Source organism: Temnothorax longispinosus, chromosome 11 (assembly GCF_030848805.1).
Source record: "Temnothorax longispinosus isolate EJ_2023e chromosome 11, Tlon_JGU_v1, whole genome shotgun sequence".
In the NCBI taxonomy this organism is placed as follows: Eukaryota; Metazoa; Arthropoda; class Insecta; order Hymenoptera; family Formicidae; genus Temnothorax; species Temnothorax longispinosus.
Genome location: NC_092368.1, coordinates 4,466,857 through 4,491,205, shown reverse-complemented (window position 1 = coordinate 4,491,205; position 24,349 = coordinate 4,466,857). Strand labels below are relative to the sequence as shown.

General features: G+C 40.1%; 1 protein-coding gene across 3 annotated transcripts in view; it reads right to left on the bottom strand.

Moving 5' to 3' along the window:
• LOC139822574 (uncharacterized) overlaps nucleotides 1-24,349 on the bottom strand; it is a 151,986-nt gene that overhangs the window by 40,076 nt on the left and 87,561 nt on the right. The gene's annotated exons all lie outside the window — the stretch shown is intronic.

Here is a 24,349-nt window from a genome sequence, read left to right as displayed (position 1 = left end):
GGTTACGACACACGTCTCGCGAGACCCCGTCTCACGACGCGGACGAACGTATTCTTCACGAAGTTTCATGGTCCAACCGTATAAATCGAAAATCGGCGATGCAACGAGATAAGAAATCGTAGTGGGATATAAATTAAGATATAAAAAGGGAAATTCAATCACAGCCACCTGCTTATTATATATCTATAAGACCTCTCGTGTCGCAAACCTGTTTGTCTTAAGTGATACATAACGAAGCAAAAGAAAAGTCATGTTTGCATAAACCTTCTTATCTGAGATAATCTCACGAGTGATCTACAGAAGCTTGTTACACTAATTGAATAATGAATAATTATAAATGAGAGGCGCCTATAAATTTTCCACTATAAATTTTACATCGAAAAATAAAATTTCAATAATATTATTACTGAATTACAAAAGAAGACAGTATGTTATTATCTCACGTCGGATAATTGGATCAAAATATTACATCCAATCTGTCTCTGTTACACATAAGAAGAAAATTAACGTCAAATTAAATCACTTGCGACATTTTTTAAATAAAATAATTCACATTGTATAATTTCTGTCTTAATAAAGACGGGAGGGAAATGCACTTCCTTATCTTTTATGGGACGAAATCGGGTGCGAGAAATCGCCGTGGTACCAAGATGCGAGAGATGCCGCGTCTCTAACGAGACGCAACATTAACGATCGTAATTATACCAAGATTCGGACGGTGATAAAGAGGCGTGCGTTATTAGTCCCGGGTATAAAGGTTCGACGAATGAGGAAAGTTACCGTCTCAAGGCTGCGCGCTTCTGCTCGAGCATGTACGGGGTAATTGAGACTCCTCGGAATATCCGCGTCTTCTTCTTCAAGGAAAGCGGAGCGAGAAAGGAGCCATGCATGTCGACTTGATCGAGCTCCAAGGTCTTACGAGAAATCGCGCCAAAAGCCATCGCTTGTATATGCAAGATTCGCCTCTTGTTTGCAATCAATTTCTATCGATTGATAACGGGCGCGTTCAAGATAGAAATTATATTTTCTTAGAAACAAAGTTTGATCATAATTCATAAATAAAAAAAAAACATCAATTTTTACTGCAAAGACGCAAGGAAATAACAGAATCTTATTTTTCAATTGTTTAATATGTTAAGTAAGCCTTGAATTAATCTTGAAGCTTGTAACCAAGATTCTTGGTTAAACTTCAAAAATTTACGAAAGATTATAACAAATAAAAATTTGGAATCAAATAACAGCAAAATGTGCTACGAGCAGCTGAGATCCAAAGAAAGGTGCTTTCAAAGTGTCATGGTTATTCCTAATTACTCTCGAGGCATTCTCACGTCGTGTCTCCTTTTATCGCGGCGCAATATCACTTTCTATCGACGGCGCGAAGGCGAAGATTAAATGCCCATCGACGAGTTTCGCCACACACCGCGCGTCCGGTTTATCGAATGAGAGCGTGCGCACACGCTTGTTATCCGATAAGATATTAAGCCAATTACAACGCCGTCTGACACACGATTCTACACGCGTACCTGTCTATTCACATGAGGTGTTCTGGAAACAGAGCCGCGTTGTGTTGCTCTCGTTCGTGATCCGGTAAGCAGGCTGTGTGGTTATATGGCCCTTTATACATGCCGCTCGAGGGGATTTTCTGTCCAAAGATGAGATTACGTACCGCAATTCGCTTTCACAAGATTTATTTCATTTTTCTTACGTCGTGTATTTATAACGATTTAAAGGACGACGTTTCAAGAACAATCTTGAAAAAGTGACGTAAAATCCGTAAAAATGCTGGAAAGTCTGAAGAGTTGTTAACTTCCGATGTAAAATAGGAGGAACGTAAAAGAGCAGCGAACAATGGAGACATAGAGAAAGAATGCAAATTAAATCGAGAATTATTTTAACCCAGTCTGACTTGGTCGGACATTTCCACTTGATAAAGTTTGTAGGAATCGACGAGAATATTTTTCGAAAAAATCATCATATTTCCGCAGGTCGTCGTAGTAATTTTAAATTTGGAATGATATATTTCTCGCGATAAATAATGTCTCTATAGTATCGAAGTGCGATTTAGCGAAAACTCGTGCGAAAGTTACACAATGAAGAGATGGATAGGATCGCGGAAGTTGCCTAAAATATCGCCAGAAATGGATGGACTTTGGAAAGAAAATTATATCGAACTTTTCTCTCTCAATAACACTATCAGTAACCCGAAACTCAAATCTTAGTTAAACACTCCTCCCTCAAAGTTGCTCCAACTACCGTTTTAAATTACGCCAACTCCTACGTTCTTCCTCATGAAATCATTAAGTGCATACCGGAGTCTAGTGGATCTCGTGACTCTTTCAGTTGCTCCTACTCTCGTCCATCATAATTTACCTTGAAGTATCTGGAAGTATAAGGATATGGAATATATTCATCGTACCCCTATAAAAATGTTTCAAAAGAAAACTTGGAAATTAAGAGAAAAATTTTCGTAGCGAAGAAAAATATGCGGTATTAAGAGAAGTTCTTGCAGGAAAATGAAATGTAGTAAAAGAATCTTTAGTGATATAAGGAATAATATTTTGCATCATAGCACGTTTTGACGAAGTAAAGAAATTTAAAACTTTCCTTATTTTATCACGTAGTTACCTACCCATAAATCAAACATTAACTTTTTCCAATGTTTTAAATACATAAAGAAATATAAAAAATTCTTTTGTGTTTCACGCGTTATAAAGATTCTCTTATGTTTCTTTTATAAAGATCATTTCTCCTTGCAATATAAACCGTACAAACGAAGATATAAGCAAACTGAATCTTACATTAATAAAATTATAAAGTATGCAGTAGTCAAAATGTAAAATATATAACTAAGAAATGTGGAAGATTAATAAAAAGCAACTGTTTTCGACCACAACATGTAGTAGAATTAGCAAAATGAATTTCGAAGGTCCGACCGAATGTCCAAACTCATTAAATCACTGCAGGTGTGCGATGTAGCTTTTGCCATTGAAAAAAGTTGACTAATTAGTCTCGTACAGATGCGTGCGATAGCGACAAAAAATTCTCGATGCATTGCAGCGTGCAATTTTTTTTACCGAAAAGTTATTTTAGTGTTAACCCAAATATTGATTCGTAACAAAACTTCTCCGTATAAAAACGTTATTAAAAATAAAGATACCTTAGAAAGTTAATAACGTTATCATGCGTAATGACGAAAAAATCAATCAATTTTATGTAGAAACTAAATCAAGATAAATTATATTCGTAACTATTAGAAACTACACACAGGCAAAAAATAATTCTAAGTCATATCTAACTCGTTTTAAAACATTTTGACCTGTAATATCGAAATTACGCGCTGTGTTTTACGAGTAACAAATTAAATTATTACAATATTATAGTGTCGATAGCGAACTATAAATTCGAGCAGTCGTGCCATTAACCGACGTTTAGCATGGTCATTCGTCTGGAAAAGCCAAGGCGAACGCTTGTAAAAGTCGGCCGACGACTCGTCCGACTCGCAGCCTGAATTCCCAAGTATCGATACTCTAATTATCCGGTTAGCTCACTCGTCACGCTCGAGCGTGTCTCTATTTGCGTTATCTCGCCGGCGTTAAGCAATAAATTGCCACGATCGTTAACGCCTGGGCGACTTTATAACAACGATCAGGCGGCGAGGACTCGGTGGCGAAGGCTCGTAAAGCGCGATACGCAGCAGCAATTTTTCCGCAATTAAGCGGGTGCGTATCGGCCGATAATGGAACTAAACAATAACGCGATAAAAGGAGTGCCAGGGCCGGCCGGGGCCGCGTCGCGAGTTGTACGCACGCGCATCGTAAAACGGCGATATAAATGTTCTGAAAATGTCAACGTGTCGACCGTGGCGGCTTAATAGCTCTCGCAGATACAATCGCATGTTAATGTTGTTTCGCAGATCGATTAATTCTTTCCATATCTTAATTCTTTCCTAACTCCTATTTATTGAAAAAAATATGTTTTCATGAATTTTTTAACTCAAACTCAAATGTAGTTATTACAAAAATTTCTGAAAAATTTTAACGTAAAGTCGTATACACTTTTTTAAAGGGAAATTCTTTGATGGATTAAGTTAGCATCTGCAGTGACATCTGCTGTTATGAACGAAATGAACGAATATCGTGTGTCGGGTATCATATATGCTACAGTTGTAAATTACAAATAAAATATTGACAGAAAGAACGAAAGAGTAAAATAAGCAGCAAAAAATCGAGGTACAACGCCCGTCCCTATCACTGCGAAATGGTTTATTTATGCGCATGATAAAGCGAATATATATAACACGCGGGTAAATTTTTCCGACCCGTATCGATTAATTAGCCAGCTGATAAACGACCCGCTGCCTGTGAATGAACGTCGGAGAAATGATACTGAAACCACCCAAGGCGATCATGCGCGTTCCACTTATTACGCGAATAAACCAGATGCGGATATAGAGAGAGAGTTTGCTAATTGCAATAGAAAACCACGAGAGACTAAATATCGAAATATCGAGTTGCAGTAAAAAGAAAATTTATTTCCATAAAAAATAATTATGGAAATAAATTATGTCGTATAATTTAGAAAACAAAACGGATAGAAAATTTCTATAATTATTGAAACATGCAGAAATAGGAAAGTAAAAAAATAAAAGTAGGTAAGAAATAATAAAAGAAAGAAAAAATCTGAAAATTTTCATCTGGAAAATGATAGATACATACATATAGTTTCTTACAATTTTGTATTCTGGAAGTAAAAATAAAATGTAATTTTTCTCGTTAATTTGTTAAAACACAATCTTCCTTTTAAAAGCAATAATAATTTTTGCGTATAGAAATTTTACTGAATGCTATATTTGAAATAATCAGCAAATTCCAGTGCACGCGATCTAGCTGTCATAATTATTCCAAAATGTATTGAACGTACGATACATTACCCGATAAATAATGGAGGCATTAGTCAGCCGTTAATCACAGAGCTATTTTGCTCTGTTTTAACTATTTATCGTTTAAAACTGGTAGTATGTACGTTCTTATTACAGTGACGAGGAATCAATATTTCTTTGGTCTATACCGAACAATTACCATACGTTCCGTATGCTGTTAGAATTAATAGCGGTATAATGCCGCGATAGTATCGCGGTGGGTTCTACTACTTTGCGAACAAACTAGATGTAGATATTCCAATGGTGCGGTATAACGCCGCCGCGATGCCGATCGATAGCATAACTGTGTCGTTCGGAATTGGAAATTCGGGAATGCCGGCCGCTTTCGGATTCAGAAAATTCTATTATCGCGCCGAATTTCCCAAGCGCAAAGTTCCAAAGCGATAGATTCGATGTGCGAAAGTATCGGTAAAAGTTTGGTAACGCGATTGCGTCGAGCCGCTTGCGATCGGCTATTTATTCGGTCTACTTCTTCGCCAACGTACTAGATGTAGATATTCTAATAGCGACATAGCGCTGTGATATAACGTCGATCGATGGGAATAATTTCAGGGTGCTTGAGAAAAAAAGAGTATATAAGGCATAATTGAAGAGACAAACGAATGGAGCTACGCCATATTTATAGCGCCACAAGAATTATCGGCTATATCGAGCTCAGTTATTAATGGTCATGATAGAGTAATCTAATATTATACTATCTGTAATATTGCTATTAATTTTGTAATACAGATAATGGAACAGGTAATAATAATTTAGCTTCACAATGACAAATCAATTCTCATACAAGCGCTATATGTCTCATACATTTATATCTTTAATTATATGAATTTTATATATATCTCGCTTTATTCATTAACTTGAGAAAAGATGCATTAACTATTCATCGGCAGCCAATAATAATTAAAATTATTAATCAAAATAATGATAAATTTTTAATTAAAATATTAATGTTCCTTTCCTTCTGGATGGCAAATAACATTGATGGCAAGCATAAAATTCTGATTCGAACATAATCTGTTATCTATTGATTTTTCTTTTTCACATATTTTTTCCACATATCCGTACAGCGAAAAAATAAAGAGACAAGAGAAAAAGAATTCATGTGATGCAATAAATTCTTTCCGATTAAAAAAAAGTTATCTATCAAAACTGTCTCCGTAATTGTAGCATTCTGAAGCCTTGAATCTCGAAATGACGGTTCGTCGCATTGTCAGATTTATCTCGAGACTATTCCCGAGTTCTGCAGCCGTCGGATCCGCAGATGCGATTGTTACTGCACAAAAACCGGCCGGAACTTTCGTAACAACCTAATACATACGGGGTGAGGAACAAGCAGGGAGGGAGGGAGAGGGCAGTTGGGAGAAGCAGGGGTTGCTCCGGGGGCTGAACGGTTAACTTTCGTGACGAGGGTACGAGGCGGACAAAGTTTCCGACGATTCGACGGAGTGAGAAAAGGAGGATAGGCAGGGAGAAGGAGCAAGAGAGCGCGAGCTCCCCGATACTTCCACATCAACGTACTTAACTCCCAAAGCGGCGCGAAGAGACGACGCGGTAGGTAGGTACAATGAAAAGTGCCGGCAGAGAGTGGTGATTACCACCGTTGAAACTGTTCTGGCACTTCGGCACGCCTTCAAAAAGTCGCCCGGTCGTTTACTTTTTGTCGACCTCGAGAACGGGGAACGTCGGAAAATATTTAACGTTCGAAAACCGCCCGATTCTCTCTCGCGTTTTTGAAGAGTGCTAAAGAACTTTGAAATTGCGGCATTGAGTATTCAAAAATGAAGCTCGTAAAAATGAGTCGACCGAGGTTTTCTTTTAATTATAAATGATCAAATCTGAAAAAGGATTTTTTACAAGCTATTCCGAGCCTCTTAATCAGTCATATTTTAAAATTCAGTCACAAACGTGGCATGTACTTGGCCTTTCGCACAATTTGATAAAAAGTTTAAAAATAACGTGCTAATTATTTGATATTTTATTGGACAAAGCTCGACTGTTTCGAAATGCTTTATCGTATCGGCGAATGGACGATTAACGTTGCGCAACGGTAATTACTGCTTCCGCATGGCTCTTATAAAGTTATTTGCATTTAATAGAGAAATACAATTTCATTATCGTGGCTGGTCTGGTTTTCTAGCTCGGCTATATCATAGCCGCTATCTCGGTCGTAACTCGACTCTATAACAGGATAGTGCGAATAATCGCGTCGTTTTCCCGTAATTTATAATTTTTTTTTTCGGCAATTTAAACCTTGTAATCTCATGCAGGTTAATAGACTATCGATGTACGTACTTGTATAAGAGGAAATTATTTCTTTGACCGTCATATTATCATGTTTTTTAAAAATACGCAAAAAAAACACGAAACAGCATAAACAGCATATATTTCCAGCAATCGATTTTTCTATCAAAAAGCTGACTAAATTGCTGAGGAAACTGTTGATGTTAATTAAAGTAATTATTAAACCGTGCAAATTTCCGCAAAGACAAATTTAGAAAGATATACGCTCTCGAAGTTTGAATACCAATATCGCGAGATTAGTTATCTGTATCTCATAATACATGTGGTATAACATTCGCGTACGGTAATAGCGCGGTACCAGAGTGTAATGTAACGTAATGTAGGGTTCCAGCCTCGGGGCCACGGAGGTTAATTCGCGCGTACTTTTCGTGGCGAGAAGGAGCGGTTACAAAATCACTATTACGAGGCCATCAGCGTGTGTGTGTGTGCGAGGGGGGCCGAAAGGAGGGGCAGGGGGGGGATGAGAGCCACGGATTTAATCCTTTACCGCAGAAGCGAATGTAGTACGCGCGCGGCGGAGATTGTGCGGACGCTTGTGCGCGCTTGCTGCCGCACACAGGCGGGCAAGCAGTTACAGGTTTAGTATATATACGGCCGGGAATTTATACCGCAGGAATATTGATTCTCGCGCGGGAGGCTTTCCCGCGCCATCTGTCAGCGGCACAGAACCGGGGGGGCCCCTGAGCTCTCTGCTCAGCCGTGTGCATTATAGACTCTGTTGGCGCTCGGCTTAGTTTCGTAAGCCGACCCCGGCCGCGGTTAGATAATATTTGCGCGTACGCGCAAATAAACACGCGCCGCGTCGCGAGTCTCGCGTGGAATCGCGAAGACTTTCGCGCGAGCGGCGAGCCGCTGAGAGAATGCTGATTTCGCGAGCCGATATTGATTAGTCCGACCAGTCCAGCACTGCAGTTTCAATCGGAACGTGTCCGGATTACCAACGAGACTGAATCCCACCCGCTTTGAGAGTGGCTTGTTAACAAAAATCAAATGTATTTAACAGTTTGCCAGATTTAGCATTATCAAAAATTCCCGATTGATCTCTATTGAGTATATTATTCTCCATCACAGAGAACGACAGAACTTTTTTTGAAGCCACTCTGTATGCGTATCAATGTAAATAATATGGCACATGATATGCTAAGAAAGCTTAAACGTCATAGAGTATCAGTATCAGTACTTTACTTTTTAAGCTGAGGTATATCTTTGATATCGATATTTTGTTTTCGATATTAAGTAGATATTGACAGCTGCAAGATAGGGCCGACAAGAAAGGTATCAATGCGTCCTAACAATCACTTCACAATCTCTTGTAAATATAAGTTCTAAGATATCTCAGCACGCTTTTTATCTTTAAATACACTTTTATAATAGACGTCTATCATATTACTCTTCACCAATTTATCGTCACGAAAATTCTTTAAGTATATTATATAACAGTTTTCCAGATGCAGGAGATATTTATCTCTTAAATATTACATACAAACACAATAAAATTCTAAAAAACAAAAATCTCCCCGAATAAACTGGTTCTCAGAGGTAGATATGAATGAGAAGTGTATGGGTGAAAACAATTCAGCGGAAACTGAGAAACAATCCGCGCCGTCGAGAAAATACGCCACGCTCGAAAGCACCTCTGAGCGACGTCTTCTCGCGGCTTATCAGCGTCGTCATAACTCAAGAGTACAACTAATAATTAGAAGGCAAATACGTTCTGGTATTTCAGGTGTCAGCGGCGGCGGCTGTGAAATACGAGCAGCTGTTAAAGCGGAGCGGGTCGCGCACACGACGGCTGACGGGGCGTGTACGTGTGTCTACTCCGGGGCACGTTACATCCGGTCGACGAAAGCAAAGCGCGACGCTGGGATATATGCAAAAGATCCGAAATCCGCGAAGTGGGACAGCCGCCGAAAATACGTTATCTCGAAATCGCTCCGAAAATCGTTCCGAAATACTATTTCTCCGAAACGCTCGGCGGCGCGTAAAATACCCCGGAAAACGAAATGAGCCATCTTCATCTCGAATTATTCCCGAGTAATTAATTATCTGAATTCATATCCATTTTCTTTTTCACATTTTTCCGCATTAATTTTCGAGATATTATCGTACGATTTCGCGCAATTTTCCCCGATATCGAATTATCCGTTTCTGATTAACGATATCCCGTTATATATCCAATTCATGATTCCAATTCGAGTTTGGAGAAGGAAAATTCACCTATTTCCGCCGTGAATGGAGTCGTTCTCCACGTGAGAAAGTGTGTCGGCACCAGTTATCAAAACTAGATTAGTAAAAGCCGATACATATTTATCCTACTGACTTGGACGTTTTTCGGAATCCAGGTCACGATGATTTATGGTCGTGCGACGTTTGAAGTCGATGTAAAAGGAAACAGAAGTCCCTCGCGGTGGCACGTAACACGTTACTTTGAGGTCCTATTAGACTGCGGGAGTTAATCATGGTTAATGCTAAAACCAATCGACTTTAAGTGGCATCGATGCTTCGCGGGGACGGCCTCGTTACAACGAGAATTAATTCGGAGCGCACGTTATCACGCGCGAAAGAGCGCGAACACTCATTATCATCGTTATCGGGACACTTACGATGCTTTATCGATATTTATATCCGTAACTGACTCGTAACGATCGACAACGAGTATTTCGCGCTCGAGTGGTCGATTGCTCGAACGATTTTGTATTAGTCATGACGACGATAAGTTCGTTCGATAACTCTAATTACTCCTAAACTATTTTTCGCAGTTGTAAAAACGCACTATTTTAAACTGAAAAAAATATCGAGGTACTCAAGAGTTTACTCGTTTAACTACCCACTCTGTCGCTAATTAAATTTATATTTAAAAAAAAGTTGAAAGTTATAAAAAAAAACGCTTTAATCTAGAGTCTAGACAAAAGCAGAGACTTAATTAAATCAAAGAATTTAATTAAAGCTTTTTTTCTCTTGTACCATATTTTTCGCTTTATTACGATTTCTTATTTTAAAAACAACGTTACTTAAAAAACGACGGAAAGACCTACATAGGTGTGCGATGCCAGTCCCCACATAAAAAGAAGAAAAAGCGATAATACCGGAAATGGAATGTTGCTCGAAACACGAGTATCTTGTAATAACATCGATATCTTTCCGTCAAGTTCCATGGCCTCGGCATTACATTCTACCCTGCGCAGTTTTATTAAGAATATATAACAAGACGGGACATAAAATATCCATGTGAGCGGGATGCGGTACGAAGCTCACGAAAGGGAGAAAAAGCAATCGGCCATATTGGAAATGGACCGTGACTCTCGACATCAATATCTTCCCCCCGGGTTTCAGTCCCCTTCCGATTCTATTCTCCCGCCCTGTTATAGTTTTATTAAGAATATTGGAAGACGAAGTATGAGATACCTGTTTGGAAATTGGAAGGTCGGAGACGCAAAGGGGAAGAAATGATAATCAGACATATTGCAAATGGACCGTGACTCTCTCGACATCAGCACCTTTCTTTCCCCTCGGGGCTTCATCTCTCGCCCAAGGTTTTATATTCCCTACCCTCCTACAGTTTCGCTAAACATATATCAGGATGAAATATAAAGTACTTATTTACACGCGAGAGAGAACGTAGTATCTGAGGCGTCAAGGGAAAAACAGCACAGTTGGCTATATTAAAAACAGACTCGACCTCGCAAATCTTCAACATTGCGTTCTATTAGCTCACAGATCCGAGATGTGACGCAAGGAGATAAATAAGACAGTTGCTCTTTCTCAAGACGCGGTTAAGATATCTAGGCGAATAATTTAGAAATTGAAAAAGAAACAGGAAAGGACAATTAGCCGTGACAATGAATGACCATAACTGAATTTCTTCTTTGGTTCAAAAGTCATCGTCCTAATGTTACGCTTCCTGTTATTTTCCTGGAATTCCAGAGTGCTAATGTAGTCTTCGTGTCGACATCTACCGAGACATCTTCTGCCGGTCGCCAGAAATATTGTAGGGCCCGCACGTCTTGTACTGACTCACCGTACCGGATGGAGAAATTACGCGACGGCCTTAATTAATCGAGAGGAATTAAGTCGTTTGTCTCCCGGTGCAATTAACCCACATCCATGTAGTTGCGTTACATGCAGAACCGCGCGCTGTCTCACCGTGATTCGTCCCTTCGCATCTCACTATCCTGTTTTTCATCCGGAAAGTTATTGCATGCGTGATTGACACCTTCATCATTCAAGATATGTACAGTTTCCAATTAGTATCTGTTACAAGATGTCGTGCTCAAGAAGAACTTGACTTTATCTCACATTTTTAAGCACAATGTAATATTGTATTGCAATTTAACATAACGTAATAAATATAAAATATATATTTGTAATGCATTTCTGTTTTATTTCTTGGTGCCCGAGGAAAGTAATTTATTTATTCTCACAGCTTTCCCTTCTTTCACCATAACTGCCGTCTTTTCAGTAAATTAAAACAAATGAAAATGTATTTGCGTGACGATAATAAAAATAATCTCTTTTTTTATAACCAGTTAGTTAGCGTAATTAAGAAAGCAAAACGTCACGACGCGGAAGTCGACCTTTCCAACGCGGACAAAGCGAAATTAATGAAAGCAAATGGGGAGGGAGAGAAACCATTAATCACGAATGAACAATTTAATCTCTCGAACGTTAGACTTGGTACCGCTGCACTTAATAACAGCGCGTTCCGGCCAGGCTTAGGATGTTCCGTTTTATATTACCCACATTCCAGCTCTATTTTTCAAAACCAACGAGAGTCGCGATGAAAATCCGGGCGCGACTCGCATTCCATTCCGTTACTCCTACGCCCTGTATATTCGTTCGCGTACACAGGATGTCCCGAGAATCGCGCATTGCCCATGAATTACAGATAATGGAAGTCAAAGCGTGCGGAATGACGAGTTATTTGACTAATCGTAGTGACAGAATTTTTATCGAGAGCCTAATCATCGAAACTTTAATTACATAACTTGAAAAGCATGAAAAATATAGTACTCTTTCTCTCTCTCAAATTTTCAACAAGAAATGATTTCGACTCCGAATTCGTCAAGCAGATTGTCGGTATCGAATGCGAAGCGACATGTCTGCGGCACTCCGTGGAGATCTCTTCCAACCCATATCCTCCTCGGTTTACACAGATAACCGCTCCGTGTGCTGTTGCTCACGGCGGTAGATACATATGTACGATACACAAAGACGTGAGGCAGAAAAGGAACATAAGGAACGTGAATGCGAGCCTCCCGACGATTGTGCGACGTGGGAAGAACCATAACTCAAATAAAGTTCCCGATGCTCCTTGCCGCATTACATCTCCGGCGTTCTTTCCGCCCATCATTTTTCCGATTTTGCGAGCTCGAGAATTCTGGGATGAAATAGCTCGAAATGGAGTGTTTCTCGTATCAATTTTCTCATAAAAGGCCCGCAGATAAGTTGCTATAAAAGTATTATCGCTTGTATCTAAGGATTTTCTAACCAAGCTAGAGAAGTTTTAATAATATTTCGATTAGATACTGTCCTTGTTTATAGGAAAGACAATTGTTTTTGATAAATTCTGAAAATTTACATTAAATATAGAAAATAAAGAATTATTTTTTATATAATACTCTCGTTTTATATTATTATATATTGCACAATTTAGTAGCCATTTTATTACTTCCCATTATCCAATGTTCATTTTAATTTTTCTATTTCGCCAAAGAAATGTTTCTGTTAATTGCCGTGAAATTCACCAAAAAATAACGCTGTGGCGTTATTATTCTGTGAACTGTCATCAGGAATTGTGTCTATAATGTATTGTGAGATGTACGCGTGACTGCGCTATCGAACAGCAAGGAAGGTCTCGCGTGGACACGGCCGATTAACGATCGTTCCCCTCGATGTTTCGGGCTGCGAAACGCGATACAAAAGCGGCGATTAAGGCGACAAATGAGTAATTTCGCGTAGCGTACGGGCGCAGTCGTGTTTGCGTAAGAGACACGCATGACTAAGCAGCTCGCGTGTATACGGGTGTAACGAGCTTAACCGCGATGACGGGACCCTAAAACCTAGCCGACGACGCACGCGGTACACGCGAGAAGGGTGGTTTTAGACCGTGTCGATAAATCGTCATGTTCGCCGTATAGCCGAAGGCACGACCGCACACGCGTTCGATCGCAGCCGTACATCATGGGATGCTCAAGAAGTATCTCGTAGAGACGATAAACGACGCGGAGGATGTCGTAAAGAGCAAATCCGAGACTACGGAGATAAATACAATTACACGTGGAATAGCTTTCTGATATACGCATATAAACATTGTTATCGTTATGGAGAACACCCATTGTGATTTTCGAGAGCTGGTTAACGGCGTGACTTATAGGTATAAGCAGATGCTAATTAAGCCAATTTATCAATTATCAACGTAATTCAACTCGAATTGTCAAACTAATATCATTAATGCTGGAAATACAATCTATCTTCTTGTTAGTAAATTATAGTATTCATTTAAATAACATGCCGTTCATTTAAAAAAGAATGTGTGTCACGTTTGCTCGGTCGACGCTGGTAAAAGGCACAGAATCCGTGTGCTCGTCGCGATAAAATTAATCTCAATCTCCGCCCTATTCCTACACTCGTTCATAATGCATGACGAGCGTCGTTTCGAGACACCCTATGCGCGCGGCAACAAACACTACCCTCGACTGTCTCACTTGCGGTCGTGGAACAGTCGTTTTATGTCCCCCCGAAAAGAGTTCTCTACCCTCCGTATATATGCCGTAGACTCGGTAGCACCGTTCGTGCCCGCGGCACGAAGGGGCTGATAAATAAGTCAAACGAGTCGATTAATATTCAAACAGTTCTGAGAGAAAGAGAGAGAAAGAGAGAGCGCGACATGTTGGAGAACCACTCTGTTGCCCCTTCCCCTTTCCCACCTTGTAATGGTAATCTACTGTTCTCGACTGAACCTTGTCGGCTTTACCTTCTCCCTATGCGATGCACAGGAGATAGGCACCTCCAGGAATTATCGAGGAAGGGATCGAGATTCACTCCGATCCGATCGAAAGTGCAAACCCTGTTCCGGAACGGCCAAAATGTATTCGAGGCAAATGAAAGCGTTCTTAAATCAGTGTCACTTTCGAGCTCCCGGCTGGAATGAAATCCATATGCAGTAGGCTGAACGACAGGAAGTTCCTATTTATTTCTTTAGGCTGATAGGTAATTTGGCCTTTTAGGATCCGTAGACATGAAAAAAAAGCGATCTCTGAGTCACACACACTCCGCGTATATTTTTAAAAACCTAGATTTTACTACAGAAATTGGAAAACTAAAACATCTAAAAATATTTTCGCTACTTCAAAAACAATTTCAGGGCCATTAATTGTATAACAAGACCTTATTCCTGGCATGTATATTTATGAAACGCTGTTTTATGATCTCGCTTTCTTCGTAAACATAGGCTGGCATTCACCCTATATTCTATTGTGTGATCTATAATACCGAATTACGGATTAATCGTACATTCAATTATTGAATGCCCCGTCAGTAAAACGCCGTTTTACTTACGATCGTCGATTCGCAATCGAGAGCTCAAAGGAGGACAGCTGCCAACACACCAGGGAGGGAGACACGGGGAAAAAGAGCGGGGCTGAAAGCAAGTGGCGTTTTAATTACAACGGACGCTTAATTACCGCGATCGCTCATCATGAACCCTCCTTCTCGAGAAATTCGCGTATTATTCGTGCCCCCAGCTCCGGAGGGGGGAATCGCCGATTTCCCTGCGGACACCCTTGACACCCTCGAAAACTCCTCGCCATTTCCCCGAGAGTCCCTTGTACTTTAGCCCCTCGCTTCACCCTCGACACACAGACGCGCACAAAGACCGCTCTCGATTTCGCAGTCGTTCTCTCATGGCGGATTTCATTCTCCCGAAATCTCGCGCTCTCAATACGCACTCTCCACCCCTTATAACCAGCAACGTCTCATCCCTTCGCGAATGTTTGCGTACGTCTCTCACGACGAACAAGGGAATGAATCGCAGTGGCGGCTTCAAATAGTAATCAGGAAGACAGCTGCTTCAGAATGTATCACGCATAATAAAATAACGCGCATTAATTTCACGTATTAACCATTACCGAGAAACAATTAAGGACTGAATGTAACGTGTACAAAGAGATCGCGATTCTTAAGCCTATTCTTCAAGCGCGCAGGTATCTGAAACTGTCCGTCCCTGAGCGAGTGTCTCTGTAAGCAGAATGGCACTCCGAGACTCTTTCTCTTTCGCCCTCATTTCTCCCTCTCGCTTCGTTCTTTCCTCTTGCTCCATCGTATCTCCCGACCAACCCCCTGCGTTTGTGTGCGAGCCGCTACGCTCGGGTGTACACACGCGAGCGCCTTGCCCCGAGGGTGTGGCATCTATGGACTTTTCGACACGTCAAGCTTATTTTTTTCCGCGTGCTTACGTCCGCGCGGTTAAGAGTACCTGGATGTCCAAATTATCAGCACATCCTGCTTCGTTATAAATTACATGTCAGTGCCTTTAAAAAATTCTTCCCATATCTTATACTCAAATCTACACACAACTACCTTTCTTATCTCAAAAATCCAGAATGACAGTGCTCACAAAAATTTTCCTCTTCACGTCCTTGAAAAAATTTTATAAGAATGTAAGACTTGTCATGTTGGCTGAGCCTTCAATTAGTTATTGCTTCATTGTGGTAATGCTGTTCTTTTCTGTTGTAATTTCTTACCCGTGATTTTGTCACAAATTTTTCTTGTAAATTCCAATCTCAATGTTTCGAGGAATACACAGCATTACCGAGACATCATGTCAATATCATTGAAAGAGACCACCAGGGAGTCGACAAAATCATCCGAAAACGTGAAGTTACGGGCAAGATAGATGTATTCGAAATATCGAACGTGAATACTCGCGTCCGCCGTTGATATCGTCGAGCTGGCTGATGGAAGTTGCGGCTTTGCGGTGCGACGAGGGCGAAATCGCGTCGACCAGCCATAAAACCGATCGTGAATGGGGTATCGTATATCGAAAATCGAGAATCGATACATCGATGCCACATCGGGTAATAATACCGCGGCTTCTATCGCCGCACCCGTCTTTAACTGCTCTCCTGATCGTCGTTTAATAGCGGATTGCATCCTCGCAAAATAGTGAATCAGAATTAACATTTTATCAAGAATTCGGAATAAATGAAAACGAGATTAATGACGGAGAAATGTAATAAAACGAAAAAACGCAATATTAAAAAAGTAAGAGAATCATTAAACATACAAACAAGAATATCAAATAAAAAGAAAGATAATGTTAAAAGTATTAAATATATTTGATAAATGGAAAAATGTTAAAATATGATTCAATACATCTTAATTGTTAATTTTTTTTAGAAATTTTATCTTCTTCAAAATAAAATAAAAATATTCTGTCTGTCTTGCTGTCTGAGTTAGAATGTCCTCGCAGGAGAACATCAAGACGCCTAGATTCTTCCCGTAATCAAGAAATAAGGCCACCGTGATATCAAAATTGTATTAGTATTTGAAACGATTTATTTATCGGTAATTAATATATGACACAATAAAGCTCATCTTTTTTTCGAACGCGTTACGTTACGTATCCACTGCATATCAATAAATAAAGTGTTTCAAATACGAATACCTAAAGAAATGATATACGATTTGGAGATGACAGTTTTGGCAAAAAAATGTCGATTCATGTCAGAGAGCACTGGTTTTTCGCTTGCATTATCGCGCGAGCGACGTTGCGTGAAAAGGACGAGCGCGGTGACCGAGAAAAAGGGCTAACGGCGTTTGCCGCGACTATGAAAGATCTTTTTAGGACGTCGTTCGGATGAAAGCGCATTTCTCTCTTTCTCTCTCTTATTCTCTCCCGCCGCCGTGTTTTATAACCCGCGTCGTAATTCTGAAACGGCATCAGGCGGACTTTCCTTCCGGCGTGCGCGAAGTAAATTTTAAAGCCACCTCCGCGGCGGATGGTGGCAGCGTTAAAAAAAAAAGGAATGTTATCCACTAAGTGGAGATAATGTTCGCCGCAATGAAAAGAGCTGTGTTTTAAAATCCTGTTCATGGTTCTCGAATTTCACGGGTATGCTCGAAGTCCCTCAAGGGAATATGTACGAGCTAGCGAGCGAAAATTTCAAATAACAATGAACGTTCTGCCTTATTATATCAGAAGAGAAACCTAAATGAGAAATTCTAAAAAAAAAAGCTATTACACCCGAAGAATAACCTTTGAAAATACATTTCAGATAATATTTCTGCTGCAGATACGCTGTTTAAAATAAAATATAAAAGCGTAATCGTAGATTTTTAATTGCAATCGAAGGCATCGGACTCATTATCTGAAATATGGCGTATGAAAAGAGCATCAAAAAATAGATGGTTAAAATATCATCTTTTCATCTTTGACAAGTTTGTAATAAGTCAAAGCGAAAGGCTTTAGAAAGAGAAATTGTCCATCATCACAGAATCTTTTATTACAAACGGCAATCTCAAAAGTGTATAAAACTCGAAATTGACGTTTTTCAAGCCTCAACTCGATTGCATTCCGTTAACAATTCTGTTATTTCATCGCATTGCATTAGTCGCTTTTGTTACTGCCGCACGTGAAATGGGAAACAGAAAAATCCGCGCCGGGGGATCACTTTTGAAGAATCATCGGGCAAAAAAAAAGGGGGAGCGTAGCGAAACGATTTCGCAATTCATCCCTGTTATTTATCCCGAAACGACCGCAAACGGCTCCGATGATCGCGATTGGCCGGCTGCCAATCCCACTTTCGACGGCATCTACTCGCATGTCGACGTCCTCGACTGGTAAGACAGTCAACTATAACGAGCGGGACGCAGCGACGACATGCGAAAAGGGGGGGGGTAGCTAGTGGGAGGCAGAGGGGGAGGAAAGGTTTGTAGATGCGCGGAGGGGGGGCGAGGGAAAAGGGCGAAAACGGAACGCGGAACGGCGCATCACCACTAGCGAAATCCGACGAGCTACCCTCGTCGGCGCTCGTGTTTGTCCGTGTATTCATCCGTGTACTCCCGGGGGCGGAGACCGCAGAGTATTGATTTCACCCCCGTCCTCCTACCCCAGTCGACCGCCTCTCTCCCCGCCGTGCCCAGGCCGTTTGCACCCCCCGTTGCCGCTCCTGCAACATTTCCCCACCGACACACAGTCGTAGGAGCAGGAACCAGCCCTCACTCCGTTCCTTTCTCGCTCTCTCTTTCTCTCCCGTCCACCCCAATTTCACTCGAACCACTGGTAGTAGCAACGTTACCGACCAGGGCCGGGTCTAGGAGCCACGGAATCCACTTTAGATCCACATATTTGAGCAAATAAATAGTCATTGAAAAGATATATAACATTCGTCAAAAAAATCGGCAAGTGACATTTTGTCTAAAATACACCAAAAAATGCAAAACGAGATGTTCGCTGCTTTTTCTACAAAATTCTGACTATGAGAATGCTATTTCTGACAGATGTTTTTCCAATAATGCATAGAAACACTTACGAAAGCGAATACTTTTGATGGACGTATTTCTCTGTCTATTTCTATGCAAATATCAGTGGTAACTCTTCAGTAAAGACAAATTTATGTTTCTTAACTATATATGCAAAAATAATTCATTTCGTTTTCAATTTCTCTCTTTTTTGTTCTTTTAGAACAAGTTTGTTTCGTTTTAGAATGCAAAGAATATAATTACAGCTAAAAAGAACTGAATTCTTAGAAGCTTGTTCTATTTAAATTCTTTAAATTTTTGTGGATTTAGAATGTGCGACAACACGAAGAAAGAATAAAAGATAAATGAATTACTTGTGCTTTGCTGTTTTTAAAATAAACGAATCAAATATATTTGAATTTGTAAAAGAAAAATTATTATTAAATCGGTATATTATTAAATCAAAGAAAGATCAGACAACGTTACATTCTTTACAAGGAAGAAAAATAAACAAGGAATATTCAAGCAAAATTAATTTTTTATTAAGATTTATGTTAAAATTGAAAAAAGCTTGTCATTTAAATTTGATTAAAATGTATAAATTCTTCAAAGTTAAAAATACTAAATGTTATTTTTCTACATATTTTTGTCTGAAAATAACAAAGAACAAAAACTTAATATACATAAGGAACAAAACACCGAGAATAAAGCTACGCCAGTAATTAAAAAACTTGGAAAATGTGGATTTTGTTTCCATATGTTTCAAGCTTAATGTATGCGGCTCTCTCTGCAGAAACAGAGCTCTGCGGTTATGCGATTCGTTTATCAGGGGTGGCAGAAGACCCAGAGCCGGCTCTGGTGCACCAACACCGATATAGATTCCGCCGGCGCGCTTCTAGGGGCTCGTCGACCGTCACAGATGAAACCTTGCCCGACCGTTCACCAACGAATCAACCTGGTGAGCCAACCCAGCCAGAGCCGTCCGCGTGTGCGTGTCTATATGTATGCGAGAGAGATCGAGAAAGAGAGAGCCCCTTTGAAAAGAGTAGGAAATGTGACGCGGGAGTGACTTGGGGGAAATTCGCGGTGGAAAAGGAGGAAAGGCGAAAGCGCGGACGCGAAGATGGCACTGTGCAGCCTGCATCGACGTCGCGACGCTCACGAGGGTGGGGACGACGCGGAAGAAGGGTTGAACGTAGGTGGGTGACATCGCGCGGGAAATGGGTGTGTATCGCGGAGTAAATTTCGGGGCAAAAATGTGTTCCGGGGAGAATGTAATCTGTTTATTCCGCTGTTGCTTTTGTGGCAACGTGAGTTAAAGGCGTACGCAGAGGTGAAGAAATAGGGAGAGAGAGAGAGAGAGAGAGAGACAGCTGACGTTTGTGAGTTTAGTTCATTTAATTGGAAAACTCATACGTCCAATATTTGTAAGCAGTTTATGAGCACAATGCAGGCGATTATTAATGCGGCACAAGATAAACATTTGCAACATGGAGGAAGGGAGGGGAAGGAAGGAAGAGAGAGAAAGAGAGAGAGAGAGAGAAACATGATGCGAAAACCGATAATTCGATTGACCCGAAAGTTTATGACAATTAAAACTTGTGATTAATCACCCGGCCTTTTTTATCGACATATACTGACTCCTCATAATGTAACTAGCGGAAACGTCGGACAATGTGGTTTTTAATAGCATCTCGAATGAACATGAGGGTAATGAAACTTTTAATTAACTACGCTTTTGCAGTAAACAATTTAAACTTTTAGTTTAACGAGTTTTATAATAAGGATTTATATATATATATATATATATATATATATATATATATATATAGGGTAAAACGATTTTATCTAATAGCAAATTTACCCTTCAGATTAATTGGGCCACGATATAAAAAACGAGAGATCTACAAATGCTAATAACATCGAATTATTGTTCCTAGAGATATCTTCTCCAATAAATTTATATTATTTCACTGGTAAAAACTCTGGATTGGATCTTAACAATTATTATGATAAATATTAACATTTACAAAGAAAATATTTTAATTTCTTAAAAGAATGAAATAAAATTTCTACAAACACTTAATCGTAATAAATCACTGCAAAATACACGTTATACAGAAATAAATAAATAAATGCTTTGCTCCAATTCCTTAAATGTTGTTAGAATAATGTAGAACAGTCTTATATAAAACGAGTTTGAGAACCCCTAACTCTCTCCATACCAGGGTTATAACGGATTATTCCCCTCGGTGCATAGAGCAGTCGACGATGCCACTTTGCTCAGGCCACCATGCCATGTCCCTCGGCTTTCGCCCAACCTCCGCACCCGTTCCGACATCGATGAGCGTCAATTCCGAGTCGACGGGGGCGCGATCAAAAATATTTATCAAACGGCACGTCAAGCGGATCCTTTTCCGGGCGTTAATCCACTCATTCATCGCGGCTCGATTAACCGCACGTCCGAATTATTAAAATCTATCGACACGGAATTAAATGAGATCGTCATAATCACCTCGATGATCCTTCGAATTTCGAACACCCTGAATTTATCTCTTTCACGTTTCACGTACCTCTCAAATTTACCGAGGATGAGTTGAGAGAACTAACTTTCAAAAGAGTTAAGCACTTTGAAAAATTTTGAGAATTAATCGTCATTAAACTTTAAGAATTTACTTGGTAGTCTGATAATCGAAAGTTGAAAATAAAGAGTGATGAATTGAGGATTGACTGCAATTTGAACGTGATACCTGGAAATATCTGTGACAACTATAAAGTCGAAAAACAATACACTGCCAGAACAGAGATTATATATCGTTTGTTTGCATGTAAATATACGTTCGTTAAATATTACCTCTCTCGAATAGCGCGGTGATCATTAATAATATCGCCGGCAAATCGTAGTGTGCAAAAATAATGACGCCGCTATTACAATGGAGAGCAGTCGTATCGGTGTCACTCGCCGAATCGGGTGGCGAATAATAGATGACGCGAGTCAATCGGCTGTGTGTATCGACGTGTCGGTATACTTTCAAAACGGCTTCGACAAAGCGGCTGCCATGAACCGCGGATAGCGACGAGAGACGCCAAGTGAAAATACTCGCTGCAATCATCGCACAAAGAGCAGAAATAGTTCATGCCAATTTCTATCTTGGTTGAACTTTATACCCTCAGCAAAATCTACACGTTGAAACATCATATGGCGTCTATTATATCATCAAAGAGCATATTTATCGTAATCTATACAATATTTGCCCCTAAAATCGATACATAAAATTTGCATTTAAAATTGCAGCTTGCGGAGTGCACGGTTTGCATATGTAAATAGATAAAAAAAATCACACAGCAATACAAAAGCATACAAAAAAGTCTATTAGCATTTAACTGTGAAATGAGCACCGAAGACAACTGCAAACATGATGAAAGATGTCTTATTTTACTGTCGTAATTTAGCGCAAACTTATTCCTTCCTACTCCTCCCTCACCTCTATAAAATTGATATGTACAGCAAAGCTGCTATATCTATTCACGAGTATAAAACTTTATTGCCACGCAGTAAACTCTTTCTCCGCAAAATTATGCGAGAATCTCTCTCTCTCTCTCTCTCTCTCTCTGCTTCTCTCTTTAGAATATACAAAAGAGCAGCATTACAGTTAACCGGAACGTTTAACAGTTAACACTGTGACGTGTACACTCAAGTGTCGTCGGGTTTTCCGCCGCGAGCACATACGCGCGTGCCCTCCCAATTTTGTTGCAGTCGAACCGAGCCAAGCCGAGCCGGGGCGAGCCGCGAGCGCATCCGCGACACGTACACGAGTTGATTGACGCGCGAATACGTGTCCGGCGTTACATGGCTCGCGAACAAGGTTACGAACGAGCACGTACGTGCGGGACGACGATGACGAGAACGACGACGGTCCCGATGTGTGCCAAGGCGAGAGATACACCGAGGTCCGTTGGAAAACGCGCGGATTTCACGACTCCGTGCGTGCACACAATGTCCTGTGTACACGCTACAGCAATTTCAACGTAATACATTCGTGAAATATTCCTCGCGGAATATAGCGTCGATTTTTTCGGCCCCGTGCCTGTGATAGCTAAAATTTTTAATTTTTTAAATATCTCGCCGATTAAAATTACGGTAAAAATTCCGAGAGTATAATAAAAGTTCGCTTGAATTCGAGCAGAGCAAATGATGAAATTTGACTATTTGATTGCATTTCAAACATTTCGAAAGTTTGAATATAAAAAATGCGCGACAAAAAGTGAATGTTTCGCGCGGCAAGCGCACGGCGAGTTAGATAAGGTCCAGTTTGAGAGAAAAATTTGTCCGCGCACATCCGAGAAGAAAACCCATTCTATTCGCCGCCGTCCAGCCAACCGTAAAATACGATAACGTTGTTAGATCTCTTCGAGGGAAAATAATGCACAACTTTTGATGGCTGTGGATCGAGAGAACGAAGCGCGAGCGAGACGAGATTTATTTATGGTGCTCCGCCGTATCTCTCAAACGATATTTTTCGCTTCGCGTTTATTTTCAGATATACATATGCGCTCTCGCGCGCGAAGACTCGCGACAGAAACCAAAGCTCGTATTTTACAATAACGTTCCCGTCGCGTTTGAGAAGCGGATTTATTTATTCAAGTGTCACGGCGATAGTCTACCCCGACGTAGAATAAAACGGAAGCAAATACGTAAAGCATGTCAATGCGATATCGATTTTTTGAAGTTTGCATTTGGATGAAAATAGAAAAATATCATCTCTTCATGTCTTCGTGATTTTTTCATTAACATGTTTCTACTCAATTTGCGAATAGATATAATAAAAAGGTACAATTTTATTTCTATTTCCTAGATATTTTGTCTAATAAAAATGTCCTCTTTATATTTTATGTAAAATCCATCATATCTTAAAAAATACTGTTGCTATAGGAAAGTCATTCTTTCATTTGCGTTTTAAATTATTTACTTTTATATGAATAAATTTAGCTTGTTAATTATCTATTGTTTTACTGTCTAATTACTAATGCATGTCATGAGTATCTAATGAGACATTTCGAGTATTTTTTTCCTCTATAATCTCCTAGTATCTCTTTCAGGCAAAACTTTTTCCGATGCACGCAACGGAACGCAATATTGATGCATGTACGCGCATACATCATGCAGACTATCGTTTCGTCGCGGTTCGTTCGCGTTCTATGCATATGAACTTATGTAATTGATTCCGTGCCGGCTCTCATCTTGCCGCGCCGCGAGCGAGTTAGGTGCGTACGAGCGTTACGCGTCGCCGCCGACGAGACGAAGATACCGATCGGAGGAGGGAGCTCGGGCTCGTGGCGACTAACGAGCTGCCGGAAATCAGCATTACATATCCGGTCGGAATGCGTCGCGCGCAAGAGAAAAAAAATTCCCCTGTTTTTTATCCCGCTAACATAGCTGTGCGCGCAATTTTGTGCGGAAAAGGAAATCCGTCAACTTAATTCAACTTGTCTCTCTCAAAGGAGAAAGAAAAATTAATTGTAGACATGTCCGTTTTTCAAATCACAGTTTTAATATGACAGATACTTTATGAATGCGAAGTAATGAATGATATAATGCTATTAACGTGTATTCTAAAATATATTCCAGATTCAATGTAAAAGTTATTT